The 16,318-nt window shown below is 38.5% G+C and overlaps 2 long non-coding RNA genes across 5 annotated transcripts in view; one reads left to right on the plus strand and one right to left on the minus strand.

The window, feature by feature from the left end:
* The window catches only part of LOC112650939 (uncharacterized), a 115,626-nt gene that overhangs the window by 41,385 nt on the left and 57,923 nt on the right, over window positions 1-16,318 (minus strand). The window lies entirely within an intron of this gene.
* On the plus strand, window positions 1,791-14,541 carry LOC125752698 (uncharacterized). The gene is made up of 3 exons (XR_007402820.1): window positions 1,791-1,838; window positions 3,149-3,205; window positions 14,328-14,541. It is a non-coding gene; the product is annotated as an uncharacterized LOC125752698 (long non-coding RNA).

The raw sequence follows: 16,318 nt of genomic DNA on the forward strand, positions 1-16,318 counted from the left end.
AAAATGTGGTATAGATATTGGTATTACCAGGTTGAGATTTTAAAATGCTGATCATATGTATATTAAATAAGATAGAAAACAACAGTAAAGGATAGAAAAGCATGAAATAAAAATCACATTAAAAATCTAGAACTGAGAAAACAAGAAATGCTAATAGAATTTGGTGATGGATGGTCTTACAAACAGATTAGCAACAGTTAGAGAAGATTTAATGAACTAGAAGATATGTCAGGAGAAAATGATTCAAAATGGAGTATAGAGAGACAAAAAAGATTAAAAATGCAGAAAAATAGAATAAGATACATAGAAAACATGACAAAAAGTACAATTGGAATTCCCCAAAAGACAAGGAGGGAAACTAGAACAGAACCATATTTGGGATCTGAGTCTAGAACTCTCAAAAATTTCCAATTCATGAGGGAGGGGAAAAAGTTTCCAAATCAAGATATAAATCCACAGACTCAAGCTGGAATAACAACAACAAAGGGTCAATCTAAAAGATAAGAGAAGTTTGATTTATCTTTTTGGATCCGAGCAAGTAGCTACTTCATTAGAGAAACAAATGACTACAGGTCTAATTTTTAAGATATTTGAATATGTTTCTAAGATAAGTGAAAGCAAAATGTTGCTAAATATATAGCATATTGTTCCCCATGGCTAGGATTTTTTTTCCCGAATGCTGAAAAATCTAGGAATGTTTTATTTCCCCACTGTTATATATCCAACAGAAATCTGTCTGCATGTGTACCAAAGACATACTTAAGAATGTTCATTGCAGCATTATTCTCGAGAGCCCCAATCGGAAACCACTCAAAATATCTATCAGCAGTAGAATGAATAATTACCTATCACAGTATATTGACACAGTAGGATTCAACATAGCAATTAAAAATGAATGTTGGTGGGGCACTGGGTGTTTCAGTTGGTGAAGCACCCAACACTTGGTTTCACTCAGGTCACAATCTCAGGGTCATAAAATAAAGCCCCGTGTTAGGCTCTGCATTCACTGGTGAGTCTGATTGAGAGTCTCTCCCTGTCCCTGACCCTCCTTTTCTGCTCCTCCCCTTGTTGATGCTCTTTCTCTCAAATAAATAAATAAATAAAATATTTTTTTAAAAAATGAATGAACCTTTGCTATACGCAGCAACACAGATGATTCTCACACACATAAGCAAATGAAGCTGACATAAAAGAATATATGCTCTATGATCCCATTGAAATAAAATTCAGAAATAGGCAAAACTAATCTATGATGTTAAAAGTCAGGATAATGCTTACCTCTGACCCAAAAAAAAAAAAAAATGGGACAGCAGTGGAAAGAAAGCAAAACCGGAACGTCAGAGTAATATTCTATGCGTTGATTGGGTAGTGGTTACACAGGTGTGTTTATTTCATAAAACTTGATGAGCTGTTCAGCTATGATTTGTACTTTTCTGTGCATATGTTATATCCAAAACGTTATTTTTAAAAAGGGGGACATTTTTCACAAGGGCTCAGCAGTTCTGACGGAATTTAAGGTCAACAAATATTCTGGCTTCTGGAAATGCGAACAGAGGCGAGAAAGTGACATAACCTATGTGTCCCCTTTCTCTACCTTTCTTTCTCTCCCCTCCCTGCTTCTCATGACTCCCTTACCTCTCTCTCTCCTTTCTCTCACGTCTACCTGCCAGAGTAAGACAGATGAAGTAGTAAGAGTAGTTAATAGTGTGATTAATATCATTTATTCCTAAAGGGTTTTCTTAATGGAAAATGTACAGGATTTGAAGTACTCTTGTTTGTTTTATTCCCAGCAGGAAGTAGAACAGATCTGATATTTTTAGCTTCTGTGTACAGACAAGGTAAGCACTCATTGAGATTGGCGTTGCCCATTCCGGATTCTTGTTAAATAGCTTGAATATGACCTCTGGCTTAGATTTTTTTAAATAAATAAAAGGTGGGGGGAGTTTCATGTCAAAGCAGATAGACACTAATTATAAATGTAAACTTTAAATTTTCTGTAAGGAAAAAATTTTGATTGCTGTAAGAATAAAATAAAGCAATCCGACAGTTTTCTACGCCAAGGGGACTACAGGTGATAGCTAGTAAATTGAGAGATATCTCTAATGTTCCAAAGCAATTTTCTGCAGCCAGAGTCATTCCTTTACACACCTGCAAAAGATTCAGAAGCCCATGGGGAAGTAAACATTTATTTCAAAAATAAACTTTAAAGTTTGGAAATAAAAACAGACAAGCTGTTTTCGTCTATAAGAAAATGTGGCTCTATGCTACCAGAGGTACTGTAATCAGGATTTCAAAGAGCGGAAAGAACAGGTGACAACTTACTCCGAGACACTCAAAGCAAGTGAACTGCAGAACAAGTGGAATTTACATCCAGTAAACACCAGCTAAGCAGAGAAAACCAGAAATAAGGAGGCAGGGGTTCCAACTCCAGTTTGCCTCAGATTCTGAATTTTCTCCTCTGTAAAATGGGAACAAGCAAGCATGCTCCATCAGGAGGGGCAAATGATCAGATGAAAATTCTCCCAAAGGAAGTAACTTGCAACTTGTATTTGTAATTATTATTAAAACCTTCTAAGGCCCATTTCTTCTTTTCCTTGTGCTTCCTCTTTTTCCTCCTCCTTTACATTTTTTTCTCCCTCTCTTTTCCTTCTTTCTCCTTATCTTTACCATTTTCTTTTTTTCAAAGATTTTATTTTTAAGATATTTCTATGCCCAACGTGACACTCCAACTCACAATCCTGAGATCAAGGTCACAAGCTCCACCGACAGAGCCAGCCAGGCACCCCTGCCTTTTTCTTCCTTTTTTACTTTCTCTATCATGGACATAACTGTCCATAGCATGTTATTTTGACTAACCATATGGTGTGTGTGGATACAGATATCAGTATAGATAAAGGTATAGATATAGATTTGTATTTCCCTCTTAACAATCAACTAAATTGCTATTTTTACTTGTTTGTGACCCAAAATGAATGTAGCTTCAATGGGTCACTGGTTTACAGGAGAAAAATTAAAAACTTTCTGTACTCTAATCTAAAAGAATCATCCTCAAAATAAAATTTTGTTTATTGAAATAAAAGATTTTGTTCATTACTGAACGATATTTGAGGGTCACAAGGAGCCAACCTATTAGTGATTTTCCTTTCAGGGACACTGAACCGAACACAACCTCATTTCCTTTGGCTGCCCTGTGTCCTACCCTTGGGTGAGTATGTATCTAGCATGCCTCCCTTCTCTGTCCACTTCCAGAATGTTAAATGAGATCCCAGGATCTCTGATCAATGTTAATCAATCAATAAACACTTTCTTAGCATTCATAGTATGCATAGCTTGTGTTAGATCTTTGGGACACTTTGAGTCAACAGAGATGTGGTTTCTGACTTCAAATATCTTGCTACACATTTATCCTGGGAAACAGTATAAATTTAATCTTTTAAATAAGAATAGATCCATTAAGTCTTATTCACTCTTTCAATAAACATAGAGTACCCTTTGCTGGGTGTTATCAGACTGGTGAGGATACCAAGAAAATTAGGGGAGGATCACTCTACTTGAGGCATGTACCATCTAAAAGGGAAGAAAGACAAGTGAACAAACCAGTATATTATTATACTACAATGTAATAAGCATGGCAATAGTCAGAAAGAAGGATTTAACTCCCACTGAGGGAATCAAGGCTTCATAGCAGAAGAAGCATCCGGCTGAGGCTAAGGAAGCTCATGGGGACTGGTGGAAGCAAAGAACAGATAGGTGAAGTGTGGTTTTGTTATGTGTTGGCTTCTCTTCCTCTGTCCACCCCTCAAATGCTGGTATTCTTCAGAGTTCTCTACAGGGTCCCCTTGGCTTCCTACTCTGAACACGCTATTAGAGTAATTTCATCCACTCATGGCTTCTATGCCAGGACTCCCGAACCCCCATCATCAGCTTAGAAAACATCTATTTAACCACTGGCCAGAAATCCACCTTTAAAGTATCCAGAGCCACTTGACAGTCATCATTTCAAACTGAACTTCCTTTCTTGGTATTTCCCACCTATAATAATGCATCAGCCCCCTTAATTGGTCTACTCTTGTCCACTCTCAGTACTAGGGACACAACGATATCTCTAAAACATGAATTTAGTCTTGACATTTTCTCCTTTAAACTTTTCAAAATATTTCCATTGTTCTTAGAAAAAGTCAGACATCTTTTTCTTAATAAGATGCTGGATTGCCTGGTCATTGTTTACCTTTCAGTGATCTTTCTTGTTCTCTGGACTTCTCATTTTATATCCTAGTGATACTGAGTTTCCTTGAATTCCTCAGATCAAACATAATTTCAGGATTTCCCTGCTTGGGTGCTCTCTGCTCTCCACATAGTCTCCTCCTGTATTTTGTCCTGGGTAAGGCCTTCTCATTCTCCAGATGTCAGATTAAAGGCCTCTCCTTCTGGAATGCCATTCGTGGCCCTACAATGCAGGCTGGCTCCCATCCCCGAGGGTTCCCTCCACAGATCTTATTATACAGATTGTGCTTGCCCACTCACTCATTTGGCTATCCCCCCTCCACTGCAAGACCCTGGAGAGTGAATATGTCAGCCTTGAATAATGTCCTACTCTTTGGCATGTCAGTTCTCCACATGTCAGAGGAAAGACAGATAAGAACTGGTAAACATAAAGCCAGAGTGTGAGAGAAAAAAGCAAGAAGAAAGCAGTTTAAGAGAGTGCCAGGCACAGGTAAACCAGAAGAAAGAAAGCTCGCCTAGACAGAGGGCATGTGGTTCGGAGTCCAGAGAATTAAGGTATTGAAACTGGTGCTGGTTTAGAGATAATATTGACAAGCTCATATGGAAGAGCCTAGCTTAGGCATTACCCATTTCATGGCTAAATCCAATTCTTCTTTTCATTCAGATACTCCCTTGAAGAGCAGGATTACAGACCTAAGAGGTCACCTAAAGATTCTTGACTATTGGCCTCTCCTGAGGGATCTTTTATTCAGTTCCTCAGCTTCCATTGAACTCCTGGAGGGCTTGAACCACCACCCAGAATTAACATAATACAGGCTGGCACAGGGTGCTTTCTAGTTTAGTGAAGATATTTGTTCAAATAAGTTCATGTTCCTATCTCAATTGATTGAGAGTTGGAAAAGGACTTGATTATTTTTTAAGATCAACATATTAGTTAGATAAATACTTGCTATATCTCATTGGACTCATTCATGTAAATCTTGGAAGAGCCATTGGATCCTCTCTTCAGTCTTGCCATTACTGGAAATCAGTTGACAAATTAGCACAAAGCAAGACTATCATAGCTATAGAAGTTTGACCTAAAACATAATTACTTCTTCCATAACCAGCATTACTCAAATATGTATCGTTCTGGAACGTGGTATGGAGCCATCATAGAATCATCACTAAAACGAAATTATTGAATTACTAAAATGTGCTAGTGTAAAATAAACTCAAGATAGTTCTCCTGTTTTTCTTTTTCTTTTCTTTTTTTTTTTTAAGTTCTGCTGCGCTCAGGAGATCAATTTTATGTTTCTATAGGTGGACTTATGGTATGTCAATAACTGAGAAAATGATGAAAGCTCAATAATCATGTGTGAATAGATTTTTAGCCTGTAGCCAGAGAAAGCAAACAGCTTGGGACTCACTGATTAGAAAGGTTCCAACAAGTCAAGGGGACATGTTATTATTCCATCTCACAGAGATGGATCCATCTCCCAGAGGGAGAGGATCCTTCTGGGAATGGATGACATATAGATCAACACAAGACACTCGGGGAAGAGTTCAATTCCAGGATCTAGGCAATAGCAAAGGCCTAAGCAGAGCTTCCTTGTGGGGTTAACTAGACTTCAGGCAAACCTCAGTCACTTACAAAATGTGAATTAGACCCAGTTCCTTTCTCTCAGTTTCTTTGATCTGCCTTCTTAATATAGGCTCTATTTTTGATTGGTCATGACCTTGAGATCCTAAAGTAGCCTCCACGTCTCTCTGAGCTACCCAGTTCAAGGTTTAAATTTCAAGAAAGTCTGTGACTTGGGGAGTTCAAATTAAAGTCCTGGCTTTGAGTCTCATTGGACCGTTTTGGCCAGAGTTGAGACAAATTTCTTAACCAACCATTGTGACCAAGGGGATGAGACCTGTTGATTGGCTTAAGCCAGTTGGGTTCTAAGTTAGGAATTGACGATGGGTTTCCTCTCAACTAACTCACATGGCTGGATGATGTGTGCTATTATTTAGAAAGGAGCAAAAAAAGGCTACATTCTGGGAAGGCATCCAAAAAATACCCCGTTTCGTATCACTACAGTGACACCAAACATTTATTGTGTACATAGAATATGACAGACATTGTACTAGGTGCTGGGCTCGGGGAAGATTTAGAATAAAATATAGGGGATGTGGAAGATATAAAGATAAACATGACATGGTTACTGATTATGAGGACCCTAACCCTCTTTTTGGGGAGACAAACACCTTAATAATTTTCTTGGCAAACCATGCCAGGGAATCGACAAACATGAGTCCTTCATACAGCCACACTGGAGACCAACCTGCAAAACAACTTGGCAATGAACCTGGGTCTCCCTCCTGCCTTCAGGTTCAGTGGTTCCCACATCTTGTGTACTAAGATCCTTTTATGGGGCTTATTTTGACAAAGCAGGAAAGGTCCAGATTATTGTGAGATTGTTGTAAATAGATGAGGAAGGAAGCAGAGATTTTCATTTTAAATTTTGAAAGGTTTTATGAAACCAGTGATTGCCTAAGATAACAGCGCTCATTTATTTAAATCACCCTCCATGTTTTCTTTCATAGTTTTCTTTAAATTTAATTTAGACAGCGATTATTCTTCCTCCAGCATTATGTCTTGCCTGTCTCCCCTCCTGCTGATGGTGTTTTTAAATAATGACAAAATGACATTAAAAATTCAATCAAAATGGCCATTTTTTTCATCACTCTTCGACTAGAATTATATCTTAACTGTGAAGAATAGCCTTTTCCTCAGCGTGTGGAACATTATTAGAATGTACCGCCAAGATTCACAGGGTTTCTCTTAAAATACCAAGTCTTGCTTGTGTATTATAAAGCCACGTTTTCTGTGCCTGGCCCATAACCTAAGTATTTGGTTATCCTCTGAATTGCCAAAAATTTTGTAGTGCTCTGTTTAGATTTTCTTTAACATGTTATAAAATATCTGCTGCAGAAAATCTGGTTGGTTAGAGGATTATACAAAGTTAAAAGCGATAGAAGCTTTCTTTACTGCCCCCTAGTACCACTGTTCAGGCTTGAGCAAGAGACTGTAGGAACTGGTAAAGCCATTTTAGATAGACAGGAAAATAGAGATGAAATAAGCCCCAAAGGATAAGTATAAGCATCCTAAGAAATCCTTCTAAAGAAGAGCAGTAGGGGCACCTGGGTGGTGCAGTTGGTTAAGTGTTTGAATCTTGGTTTGGCTCAGGTCGTGATCTCATGGTCGTGGGATCAGGCCCCACATGGGGCTGCATGCTCAGCATGGAGTCTGCTTGGTACTCTCCCTCTCTCTGTCACTCCCACTTGTTGTCTCTTTCTCTCTCTCAAATAAACAAATATATCTAAAACAAACAAACAAACAAACAAAAAAAAACAGAAGAGCAGGAAGGCCAGTGGTGGCATATAGACCCAAAAAAGATAAGTGCCAACTGGACTGTCAGCTTCTGGGTGGAGAACAAGTGTAGAATGAAAGAAAACATAGCTGGGGGAGGGGGTGTGAGAGACCATGGGTGTGCCCTGGAAAGGAAGGGCTGGTGAGGGGTCCTGGAGAGAGCCCTGTGGAGCCCCAGGGAGCACCCTCAGGGAAGAGCACAGTGAGGATTTCACTTTTCTGCTTTCCAATGTGTGGCCTAGTGTGCATGCAGTTTTTGATCGATTGATGCTAACTACCCCCCTTTCCAACCCTCTAGCCCCTCAAGCCAATAAATCCCTACGAGATTTGTTCAGAAACATCAGAATTCATATATGATGGTCCTGTCCATAGGAAGATTGCTGCTGGTAGAACAGCAGTAAAAAGTTGTAAATTAAAACACACAGCCCCCTTTCATCCTCTTAATTAACTCTGAGACATAGATTATTACATAACTCTGTCTCATTTCCCGGTTGTTTTGTCTGAGCTCAGAGTTAGTAGTAATAGGGCCACCACATGCTCCTTCTCATCTCTAACAGCAAGTGCTTGGCATCTCATCCTAAAGGAAATGCCAATTTTAGATGGTCACTTTCACATCTAGGTTCCAGGAGCTGTCAAAATACCCTTGATGATGTGCAGAGAAGTTCTTGCTGAGGGTCAAGTCTGTATCTCATATGGAATCTTTCTCCTTTATTTTGCCCTGAGAGTGAACTACTTCTCTCATCCTTCTTTGATGTCTCTAACTTTGTTAAGTCTCCCCAACCTATATCCAGAGAATTAAAGCAGGCTTCTGTGTTTTGACAGGGTAGCTAGGTTGGTTGACTGTTTGGAGTTATGTATGTTAGTAACCAATAATAGTTTAATAATTTTTCTAGGTAGATACATATGAATTTTTAATAGAACTCTTAATATTTTATCAGAAAGTATTATCAGGGGATCATGAAAAAGTAGCCTTTCAATATCCCCCACATAAACCATGGCTGCCTGCCTTATTATGTACAAGATCCCTTCTCCCTGCCAATCTTACCGGAACCCTTTGTATTTTCTCCTATTGCTTAAGTGTCTGCATATTAATTTTATATGTGTATGCCTATTTGATGTTTGTTTATTGATCTTTCTGCCCTTTGGATCCATGTGCCTTGGTGATGCCTTAAATTTCTTAAATTGAAGGTAACTGGAGGAGAGGGAATCTGCCTAATTCTACCTAATATAGCATTATATTTAGGTAAATGTTCTTAATAAGTGATTTTTATTATCAAAAAATTATATGTGGGGACGCCTGGGTGGCTCAGTCAGTTAAGCATCGTACTTTTGGTTTCAGCTCAGGTCATGATCTCCGGGTCCTGAGATCAAGCCCAGTATCGGGCTCCATGCTGGAGGTGAAGCCTGCTTAAGATTCTCTCTCCTTCTCTCTTTGCCTCTCCTTCTGATCTCTCTAAAAAAATTATGTGCAATATTATGTCCCAGAATTATTTATTCACAGTATCTTTTAGGGGGTCTACTGTTCATTTGCCTTTACATTTAACTTTTTAAAATCTCTTGTAATAGTGTCCCCAGCAGAGAGGACAAGAGCAGCAGTCCTTCAAAAAGTGGGGAAAACATAGCAGACAGGGTCCCCTCATCCCTGGATATGTCCCTGATCACAGAACTCTGCGTTTCATTTCCCTGGAATGCAGTGCAGATCACATAGTTTTTATAAGACACATGTTTCCCCTGAGAATTTAAGATGACAGCTTTCTACTCAAGCCACCAACTTCCACATCTCTGTATGTCAAAAATTCGTTTCTTCTTTTTTTAACCTCTTATTTTATAAATAAGAGAATTGAGATCTTTAGAGGTTAAATGGCTTGTTCATGGGGACACAGCTAATTAGCAGACTTGCGGACATCATTTATCAACCTTAAAATGTCCTTTCAGTACGTTGCCAAGTATAACCTATTACCTTAAGAAAGCTCCTTTCCTAAGAGCTAGGAGTTCTGTCAATACTTCCCACCTTCCTTTGTAATTAACTTTTGTTTTATCTCTCTTAATAGAGTCCATAAAACAGAGGACAAACAGCAGTAGGTATTTTTAACCTGTTACAGTTTCTGTATGTTATTAGACCAACTTTAAAACAATGTAAAATATCTAAAAGTAAGAACCAGCCGTGGTCTTCCCAACATCATAATGCCACACAAGTATTTGATATGGGGCTCCTTCCCAAACTTCTTCATTTAATCTAGCAATATATACTTTTTAGAAGGCTGTAGAGTATTTGTTAGATGGGTATTTATGTGTAGCATTGTTCTGTTTTTTTCTCTTAACATTATCATGTTCATTTTTCTATCCTTCTGCAAAACTACAAAAATTTCTACAAAATGCGTAATCATGATACAAGAGGATAATTAACATAACCTTTCCCTGATTCTTGGACACTTAGGTTATTTCCGGTTTGTTTCTCTTGTGAGTAATGCAGAAGAAAACACATCTGTGCAAGAAGAAGCACACCAGTCTTTACACAGGGAACCAAGCCTGGGACATATAGCCTCACGCCAGGTGAAAAATCTGGTTCAGATTTACTTCTGAGAAAAACAACATGCAAATATTGATCGTTGTCTTGACATGGAATACATTTGCTTTGTCATGACAGGGCTGGGGATAGAATGAACTTCTCTTTGAAACATTGAAATGTTTTTCTTAGAGTGTAGACTACTTTTTTGAACTCTAAATTCTGTATGTGTAAATATTTCCTTTTCTTCAATTTAGACAAGATAGGCAGTTTTATGTTATAGTATTATATATATACTATTGACCAAGTCCTTAATACATGTTATCCAGAACCTTCTCAGAAATGTATAAGGGAGGTGCTATTCCTCTGTTTTATAAATTTACAAATGAGTAACCTGAGGCTCAGAGAGCTTTGGCAACTGCAGGAGCCAATTGTCAGTCAGTTGACTTCTAGCCCACATTCTTGACATTGGACTGTCTCATGCCCCATCACAACTGAGCAAAAATGAGAGGAAACAATACTCAGTTGTTTCATTGGCACAGCTTTGTTGAGATGTAATCCACGTGCTATATGATTCACTCCCACCAAGTGTGCAGTTCAATGTTTTTTAGTAGATTCACAGATTCGTGCAACCAGACACAGTCTATTTTAGAACATTTTCATTGTGTCAAAAAGAATCCCCAAACCCTTTAGTTATTACCCAATTCCAATCCTCCCACACTCAACCCTGAGCAATAATTGATCTACTTTCTTTCCCTATGGATCTCCCCATCTGAACTTGCCTGTCATTGGAATCACACAACGGATGGACTTGTGTTGTGTCTGGCTTCCCTCACTTAGAATAACATCTTCAGGGTTCATCCAATTTGTAGCATGTGTTAGTACTTCTTTCCTTTTCATGGCCGAGTAATATTCCATTGCATGGATATGCCCCATTTTCCTTATATTGATGGACATTTGGGTTGATGGACATTTGGGTTGTTTTACCTTTTGTATTACGAATGAGGCCGTGACAAACATTCATATACAAGTTTTTATGGGTGCATATGTTTTTATTGTTCTTGGCTATATATCTCAGAATAGAATTATAAGGTCACCGTAATTATGATTAATTACTTAAGGACGTACCAGACTTTCTAAAGTGGCTGCACCATTTTAGAGTTCTACCAGCAGTGTATAAGAGTTTTCATTTCTCCACATTTTCATCAATGCTTCTTATAATCTGACTTTTTTATTCTAACCATCCTAGTGGGTGTTTTTGACTTCCTGTTCTAGTTGCCTAGAGATGCCAGGACTATATTCAGATGGACGTAAAGACTTTATGTCACTGTTGAGGAACAGTGACATATCCCCTTTGGGGATAAAGTAGATCTGACCAATCACAGAAAAAAGCTCAAAACCGAAGAAAAAATAAAAAACAAGGCAACTCAAAACTGCGTTTGTTTTTGTCAGACACAAAGGCTTAAGAGTGAGGAATACTTCTGTAATCCACCTATCCACAATCCTTATTAGACACTGAACTTATTTCAGTCGTAAAATGGTAGTTATTGGATATGTCTCTTTACCTCAATGCCCCCCCTCCTTCATTTCCTACCCCTTCATCTAAGTCACTTGTGGATGTGAGAAAATTTATTCTCTAAAGTCTCATCTGCTACTTACTTTTCAGGATTACTAGAGAATTTATTCAGTACAAATACATTTACTGAGCATCTTCTAGATCCTGACCTGGGCTATGGAAGGTGTTGGAGCTCTAGTTGTGAATACAAACCAAATAAAATGCTTGCCACATTGGGACTTACCATATAGTGAGGAAGAAGTTATCAATCAAATAATCACACAAATTTATATAAATCCACACCTGGGCTAGGTGCCACAGGGACAGGTATTTAATTTAGGGATTTACAAAAATGGTGTGTGCAGGGGAAGTGGGGAATTGGGTTGGCAAAGAAACTTTATTTGCAGGGAATATTTGTGACAGTGAGATGTTGAGTTTATGGCAGTGTATTAATAGTGTCACTTGATTTCAATTTTTCTTGGACCACACAAATAGCTTCCAGGGAGGTTTTCTTCTGGGAGCTCAGAGAAAAACGAAAGGTCTTTTTTCCTTACAATAAACAAAAATAATTTTGCTAACATAAAAGCTAGTGTTCTGAAAGATGTGTATATTAGCCTCACTAACAAGCTACCCCAAACATTCAAATATATTTCCGTGGACCTGATCACACAAAATCTGTTTTCTTTATGTGTATTTAGCTTTCTTTATTTCTTTTCCTTTGCTTCAAATCTACTTGTTTTTTCAGGTGTTTGTTACCGAGTCCTTTGTTTTACTATTTTAGATGTTTATTTCACATAATCGATGGCTCTTTTTTGAGTGTTTGAAGTTTTATCTGTTATTTTATCTACAAATAGATGAAAGTTTATTTTCAAAGCAAGACAAATCTCAGAGATTTCTACTTCGTATAAAGAGAAATGGCTTTGATCTTTTACATGTTTGTATCAAAGCCAAACTAGACTTCTAATTTATATATCTATTATTCCCTATTGTTTTAACACTGTTCTGTGGAGGACTGGGCTTCCAAACAAGTGGACTTTATCTGGATTTCTCCTGGCTTGTGTACATCTTTTTAAAATTGTTTTTAAAGGTTTTATTTATTTATTCATGAAAGACACAGAGAGAGAGGCAGAGACACAGGCAGAGGGAGAAGCAGGCTCCCCACGAGGAGCCCGATGTGGAACTCGATCCCGGGACCCCAGGATCATGACCTGAGCCAAAGGCAGATGCTCAACCACTGAGCCACCCAGGTGCCCCCTGGCTTGCTACATCTTAATGCCTGATGCTGTACAGCTAACATAGGCTCTGAGTTCAAATCTGCACCTGAGTCCAGACTCTCTTACCTACTCTTTGTGTGATCGTCAGTGGGCTGTTGAACCTCTCTAAAACTCAGTGCTTTCATCAAAACAAAAAATGGAATACTTCTGTGGGGTTTTTAGCATTAAACAATATAGTTAATATAAACTATTTTGTACATTTGAAAAAATATATTACAAAGGGTAACCTGTTGAATAATTACATTATTTTATAATGTCCAGTACTATAGATTCATCTGGAATAGAGGAAAGCTTTCTTCCTTTCTCTCAGGAGAGCTCAAGGCATTTCCTTTCTACATACTAATCTCTCTTGACCAGTGAGAAGGGTAAGCAACTCTCTTTGGGTGACTAGGGTCTGAAACCTGGCTTCTTGGGAAATCAAACACCAGCTGATTGGCCATCGAGTTCTACTGATGAGGGAGAAGTGTGCATGATGAAATGCAGCATCTTGTTTTATTTTATGGGAGGAAGGAAGATGAAAAGGTCAAGTCAGCCAGTCCTCAGTTGGGTCCCTAGAGTCTGAAGCGGGGTTACAAGAAAAAGGAGGTGGTGTCCAGAGCCTGCTCCGAGGCAGCACTTAGGAGCCAGAGGGTTCTGGAATTACCTTGGGGATGCCACTAAGTACTCAGGGAGCCTTGTGGCTGCCCCAGCCCTGCACTTGGCTTCACAGACAGAACCTGCTAAACTGCTAGGTTCAGAGCCTGATAGTGGCACCCAGCAGCAGCCACAAGGTGATGAGGGTGACCAGCCACTCCCAGTTCACAGGAACACCGAAATCACCTCAGCAGTGGTGTCAGCTGAAGCCCCAAAAGACAAGAGCTCCGCCCTATCGAGAAGTTAATAAAAAAAAAAAAAAAAATGACAGAGCTCTTTAAATATCTGGGAATTCTTGAAAAATTCCAAAGAAGAGAAAAGATCACCACCCAAACAACTGAGGGACCTCTTGCCAATTGGGCGGTTGTTTGTGGTGGAGGACAGGATGGGAGCCTTTGGGGATTTTTCAGCTAAAGCAGAGAAGAAAAGTGTGGCGTGATTTGCACTCTGAGTGATGGGAGGCAGTTCATAGCTTTTGCACATATCCACAAAAGGAATAAATATCAATTATTTGATAATGAGAGAAGCCTCTACATTATTTTGGCAGCGACACTGAAATAATAAATGCCTATATGATATTGTTATTATTTCTCCATGGTGGGTCCTTTTCTCAAATAAAACCCCGTGCTTTAGAAAACAGGTGTAAAACCATAGGAAGCCTGACTCCCTTGTTTTATCTCCCTCTTTCTCTTTCCTTTCTTTTCCCCCACATCCTAGCTGTTTCCTTTTTTCATCCAGCAGGGAAATCTCCCCTCAAACCATCACAAGGAGAAGTTTCCTAAGTAAGCACTTGATCATCTACATCCTGGACAGTGATTCTGAAATCTGCACGTGTCTGCGAAGAAAAGGTGATACTTAAAAAGTTAGCTATTTAGATAAAATATCTACGAGATCTTTTTTTTTTTTTTTTTCAGGTAAAACATAACAAAACAGATGTGGTCACTGGTAACAGAAAGGGTTCTTTGGGGCTAAACTTAAGCTGAAAACCAGGACTTATTCAGATAAAGTATCTGGTGAGGTAAAACCGTAATACCTTAGTGTAATAAGATTCTGTATTAAAATAGCTGAAGTAGAAAAAAGTATATGTAATATTCCGCCTACCTAAGTAATTATGACTTACAATTTCTTTTACTGCTGTAGCTTCCAGGCCTGACCTTGTTTACCCTTGGAACTTCTGTTCTAGAGGCAGAAAGAGCCTTGTGTGGGCTGAGGAGAGACAGCAGGAGTCCTGACTCTTACAATGGTGTTGATTTGAATAGATGGACCAGGTGTTTCTTTTTGCTCTTTTAAGAACTGGTATTATTTTTCCGAGAGGCAGCAGAGTTGGCGTACATGCCATGTACTTCTTTTTTTGAGACCTTTTGAACAAATGCCTAACAGGACCTTAAAAAAAAAACATTTCCTAATAATTAAAGTGAGCCCCTGTGAACAGAAAGTTCCCAGTGAAGAGGCTGTCACATTCTTATTAATCATTATCTATTTTTAAGACAAAAAATAGTATCATGACAACCTCATGATCAGGTAAGAGGATACAGTCTCTGAAATTGTTAAAGCTTTCAGAGAAGGGCTTCCTGACATTCAAAATATTGCATACCCTGGTCTGTCTGATGTTTCACAATTAGAAAGTAATTCCTTTGGATAAGTATCCCTGACTCCTGTTAACAGAATGTACTATGCTAGATGAGTAAATCAGTAAAGAAAACCTGAGGACAGTTTTGCTAAAAGCAGATTCTCTATCAGGGCTGACTCATAAAAACACAATGTGAGTCACATGTACTTTTAGCTTTTCTAGGAGCCACGTTAAATAAGTAAAATTAAACAGCAGCAAGTAAAATTCATTTTAATAATGTATTTAATTTAAACATTTAAACAGGAAATAAATAGTAATGAGCTATTTCAGATTTATTTTTGTGCCAACCACGAAAGGACAAGTATTATATGATTCGACATAGGCGAGGTATCTAGAGCAGAGAGAGAAATCCATAGAGATAGAAAGTAGAGTGGTGGTCAACATGGGCTTAGGATGGAGGAATGGGGAGTTATTTTTTAATTGGTATAGAGTTTAGTTTGGGGTTATGGGAAAATTCTGGAAATGGACGGTGATGGTGGTTGCATCAGATTGTGAACTGCTTAATGCCACTGACTAAACACTTAAAGATGGTTAAAACAGTAAATGTTGTGTTATGTACATTTTAGCACACAAAAAAAGAAAATTCACCGCTGTCGTTCTGTGTTAATATTTAGTCTTTTAGGTCTGACTTTGTTTCCTTTACTTTGGGAAGATCAGCTTCTCCATGCTGCTTGATGATCATAGTTTAGGACGTGTTTGATTATATTATTAATCATAAAATTACACCTGTTTTCTATATGATGGAGTATCCAGGGGTTTATGTGACAGTGAGTGGGTTCAACTTTCACTTGGAATTAGAAACGCTGGAACCCAACTGAGACTCAAACACAATGTTGGAAAAGTGGATTCCTGGTATGGAGGCGGGTGTGCTCGAAAGGAAGAGAGCTGTTCAGTTCAGTGGAAGAACTGTTATTTTAAAAATACAATAAGTGAAATTCTGGCTTTTGATGAGACATTTTAAAACACTTTCTCATTAGTAAATGGACAAAAGGAATTGCCAGGGTTTGGGTTTTTGTTGTTGTTGTTGTTTTTCATAATGACTCCCACCAGTGCTGTACTCAGCCCAGCAACAGGTGTGGGCATTAAATTGGAAAAGAAG

The sequence above is a fragment of the Canis lupus genome, chromosome 16 (assembly GCF_003254725.2).
Source record: "Canis lupus dingo isolate Sandy chromosome 16, ASM325472v2, whole genome shotgun sequence".
In the NCBI taxonomy this organism is placed as follows: Eukaryota; Metazoa; Chordata; class Mammalia; order Carnivora; family Canidae; genus Canis; species Canis lupus.